This window comes from Triticum aestivum, chromosome 7D (genome assembly GCF_018294505.1).
Source record: "Triticum aestivum cultivar Chinese Spring chromosome 7D, IWGSC CS RefSeq v2.1, whole genome shotgun sequence".
Classification (NCBI taxonomy): domain Eukaryota; kingdom Viridiplantae; phylum Streptophyta; class Magnoliopsida; order Poales; family Poaceae; genus Triticum; species Triticum aestivum.
The window spans coordinates 569,543,628-569,548,721 of NC_057814.1; the positions used below are offsets into that span (position 1 = coordinate 569,543,628).

General features: G+C 39.3%; 1 pseudogene; it reads right to left on the minus strand.

Annotated features, from left to right (window-relative positions):
- LOC123171303 (probable auxin efflux carrier component 9) overlaps nucleotides 1–4,810 on the minus strand; it is a 22,125-nt pseudogene extending 17,315 nt beyond the window's left edge.
- Between the last annotated feature and the right edge of the window lie 284 nt (nucleotides 4,811–5,094).

Consider the following 5,094-nt stretch of genomic DNA (forward strand, 5'->3'; position numbering starts at 1 on the left):
ACCGGGGCACACTCTCTCCGCCTTAGTACAAACCACAGTAACCAAGTGGGCACCTTAGCTGTTGTGCTTACTTTACTTCTTTCTTCTTCTTCATATATAGCACTAAAAAACACTGCGGTTTCCCTGTTTGATTTTTTTCTGTTTTGTTGGCCGGTTTCTTCAGCTTTTTTTTCCTTTTCTCTTTCTCTTTCTTTTGAGATTTTCTTTTCCCTTTAAAATTCACATTTTCTTAAAATCGAGACATTTTTATTAAATTTGTTAACTTTTTTTCACATTCATGAGTTTTTTGGGAATCCATGATTTTTTTGCAAATCCATGAACTCTTTTCAAATTGTAAGAACTTCTTTTTCAAAATCCATGACTATTTTGAAATTTGCGAACTTTCATTTCCAATTAGATATCTTTTTTTAAATCCCCAATCTAGTAAATATCAATTTTTTTTCAAATTCGTTAACTTTTTTTAATTGATAAACTGTTTTAAATTTATGAAATTATATCAAAATCGATGTTTTTTAAATCCATGAACTTTTTGTGCAATTCATGATTTTTTCTTCAATGAAAATTTTAAAATCCGTGATTTGTTTTTGAATTTGTAAACTCTTATGAATTTGTGATTATTTTTATAAATTTATGGTTACTTTTAAAAACTTGTGATTTTTTTATGTTTTTTATAAAGAAATTAGTGAACTTTTTTCAAATTCACAAACTTTTTATGAACACATGGAGTTTTAAATTTGAACCTTTTGAAGTTCATGATTTTTTTTTTAAATTAATGAATCTTTCTCAAAAGAATTCAAATCCATGCACTTTTTGAAATACGTGAACTTTCCAAATTTTCATAAAAAAACAATATTGATGAACCTTTTTCAAATCCATCATTTGTGTTTTTAATTTGTTAACTTTTTCGAATTTTTGACTATTCTTAAACAATTGTGATATTTATTTAAATTTTGTGTTTCTTTGAAAATCTTAGTGAACTTTTCCCAAATTCGCGAAATTTTTAAGAATACATATAGTTTTAAATTTGAACCTTTTGAAATGCATTATTTTTCTGAAATTCATGAGTCTTTCTCAAAAGAATTCAAATCCATGTAATTTTTTCGAAAAATCTATGGTCATTGTTCAGCGGTCAATGGTAAAGAAATTGGAAAGAGCTAGGTAGGAGGCCTCCCAATGATCAACCCCCCTCAATCTCCCGCAGACCATATATTAGCACTATTATGTTAATATGGGCTAATGGTCGTTGATAATAGCTACTTAGTTAGTAACTAACCCAAAAATAATACTAATAGATGCAGCAGTATACTAACTAAAGGGACCGTCCCCTAAAAAAACTAACTAAAGGGACCTCCTATTCGGCGCCTTCAGAGCCGTTTTGCGCTCCTGGCGCTGGCTGGCGGCACCTAGTGGGCCGGCCCCACAACCTCCTTAAAAACATACACGAAGAAAAAATATTTTCAGCATCAATATGGGACACGTGGGATTTGAGCCCGCATGCCAACATCGTCGGCCAAAGACTCAACGCCATAACCACTAGAAAAACAGTGATATTTAATACTTCTTTTAGAACAACATTAACATATATTCTGTACCCATGTCAAACATTTGAAAAAATAATCATACATTTGCAATAAAAAAAGTTCACCAGCATGGAAAAGAAGTTCTCAATTTTGAAAAGATTAATTGAATGCAAAAAAGTACAGCAGTTTTGAAAAAAGTTTCATTGAATTTTGAAAAAGTTCAAGAATTTGAAAAAATAAATCATCAAATTTTAATAAAAGATCATGAATTTGAAAATTTTAATCAATTTTGCAGAAAAGTTCAGAAATAAAAAAATCATCAATTTTTTTAAAAAATCACCAATTTTGAAAAATAAATTCACAATTTTGATGCTGAAAAATCGAATTGTGAATTCAAAAAATTTCAGGAGTTTTCAAAAAAAGTTCACAAATACAAAAAAAAATCATTGGTTTTGAAACACGTTCATTGAATTAGAAAAAAGTTCATTGATTTTGGAAAAAAGAGTTCATTGAATTTGAAATGGTCCATGCATTTTGAGAAAAAGTGAAAGAAAAGGAAAAAAGATTAAAGAAAAGACAAAAGAAAAGAGGAAAAAGGATAGAAGCAGTCATAACAAGTGGGTTGTCGTGAGTGGCTAGTGCATTTTGGATAGAAAGAGGTGGTCAGACGTTCGAATCGTCTCGCACGTGACTTTTTTTTGCATGGTTTTAGAAAGAAAGAAAACCCAGCGAAATGGACCGGCCCAGCAGGGAGGGAGGGATGTGCGGCCGTTTGCAGGTATCGAAGAAACGGGCACTTAAGGAGCCGTTTATGAAATGCCCTAACCAAATCCCAAACAGTAGATTATGTGTCCACCATGACCATCTCGGAGGCATCGTACAAGTATACTATAGTCCTTGTGTGAATTGCCAGCCACTGGAGTAAGCGAACGATTGTGGCTGAAGTGTGACGGTATAGTTAAAGTACTATGTACACTGATAAATCCTTTATTTTTCAAATTTTTTTCCAACATTTATTGGAAAAAATGTGAACAAATTTCCTTAAAAAATGAATAATCTTTGAAAATTGTGAACAAATTTTGAAATTTGAACAAACTTTTTAAACGTGAACAATTATTGAACATATGAACAAAACTTTAGAAATTCTAAATGATGTACAATTTTAAAATACACACCAAACAGTTTTGCCTTATACGTTGAGCAAATATTTAAATACATATTAAAAATATTGGTAATATACACTGAACAATATTTAAATAAACATTGAACATTTTTGTGATATACGCTAAACAATTTTAAAATACACAATGAGCCTTCTAAAAATATGTTGAATATTTTCTTAATATAGGGTGAACATTTCCTTAAATATATGATGAACAGTTTTGTATATAAACACGCAATGAACTTTTTTATACACGAAAAGAGAAAGAAAACAAAAAATAAAAATGAAGAAAGGAAAAAAAGAAAAATAGAAAAAAACAGAAACAGAAAATAGAAGAAACAGCAGAGCAACCGTGGGCCAGCCCAAACTAGGGCATCAGGAGGCCAGGCTTCAGCGAAGCCACGTTGTTGTTTTTTTAAAATAGTTTGGATTGCTTACCACATGCGTCATGTCGTAGCGAAGCCATGTTGTTTTGACACGCATGAGCGTTGAATTGGATATGCGTTATGTGAATCTGCTTTAATCTGATCTTCAGTCGATCTGCTCATTTGCTAGGGTTCTTGCCACCCCTAGTTCAGTTGGTGCTACGGTATCTAGCCGCCGAGCGTTGCTCTCGTTTGCTAGCTGCCAGGCGCTAAGAAAATATTCATAACACGAGGTGGACCCAGGTGTAGATGTATAAATATATTGCCTAGTCTCTTTCATAGATTGGTCTTCTGGACAATTAAATTACAACCCACTTTGGATCCACGTTTAGGCCTAAGGGAGCCGCACGTGAAGGAGATTGTTGACGTATAAATGTATTATCTAGTCTCTTCTATCAGATCGGTTTTTTGGTTGCATTGGCTAGAGCATACACTTCTACAGCAGGTTCTTTCCACCGGGGCGGCTGTGTCAGTTTGTCCAAGTGTTTTGTGCGTCATCTAGGGCTCAGTTTCAAAGGTACAACGATATGTACTACCCTCACTGCTAGTACATTCTTAACTGAGCACGAGCTAATAGCCTAATTAATCCAGCTTCTAAGATACTCCCTTCGTCTCATAATATACGACTTTTTTTACACTACACTAGCATTAAAAAAGTCTTACATTATGGGGCGGAGGGAGTAGTAGATTAAATACTAGGTAGATGCATCTTTGAAAATACCAAATAAACTTTGCTGCTCATTGCTATGCTTGTATCCCCTAATTAAATTTCTTAGTATCATGATCAATCTATCTTCAGAGCACTTTTGAAGATGATGAAAACCATTCCCCGCTGACGCACCGCGCTAAACTACTGCCAAGTGGAGTATGAATGAACTCTGAAAGGAAGGGACTTGCTTGAATGCGATTAGAGCCCAAAAGAGGCCAAGGAAGGCAGCATGTGTGTTTGGGATCTTGAGAATCTTTTTCCCTGTCACAAAAGCGACATGGCTCATCGATGGAGGTGCCGGCAACGCGACATCCTCTGCCTCCGCGACCTCGGCATCTGCAGCATGAGTCGGACTCACCTCTCCCACTACCGCCGTCGACGTTGTTTGGCTGGCCACGGCCATGCCTGGTTGTGCGGCCGCGACCTCCGTGCTCCCAACATTCTCCGGCGACGCTGGGGCGGGGCCGACCTTGATGCTGCCATCCTTCGCCGCCATGTACTCGTACATGAAGATGATGACGTTGTACCAGACACAGAGTTGCATCACGACGATCTGTTTCATGAAGTCCTTGGACGTGGGCCCGTACAGGGCGCCGAGGATCGGCACGCCCATGATGATGGTGCTGGGCAGCTGCGCCATGGAGAAGGCGGTCACCACCCACTGCAGCGGCGAGGCCGCAACATTGCCGGCGGATGTCTCACGGCGGCGGAGGGATGACCGCACCGCCCACGCCACGAGGCCGAGCAGCATGACCCCTTTCTGCAGCGTGTCGGCGGCCACGAGGCGGCCGTTCATGGCGTAGGGGTCGCTGGTGGAGACCATGTCGAAGATGAGCGCCGGCATGGCGTAGGTGGCGACGAAGCGGTTGATCCCCGCGCACTGCTCCTCGGAGAAGGCCTTGAGCCACCGCACCGACGCGTAGCCCAGCGCCGCCGCCGTGTACAGCGGCGCCATCGCCTCCACCACTTGGTACACCGCCGAGCCCGTGATCATGATCGCTCCGCTGCCCTATGCTAGCTTGATACGGTGAGATCGATCGATGACACTGTGCAACTTGAAGGCTCTGTTGATACGTAGCTTGCTCTTTTGTGCGTTTTGGCGTGAGAGTTTTGGGCTTGAAGGCTCGTGTAACTATATATACAGTCATCATGTCTGCGCCTGGCAGGGCAGCGTGTGCCGCCGGCCGTGGCAGGTCGAGGCTTGACGCGGATGCTGACTCCACGACGTTACCTTAGAGCATCTACGGCCGCCGGACGAACCAAACCCGCTCTATACGC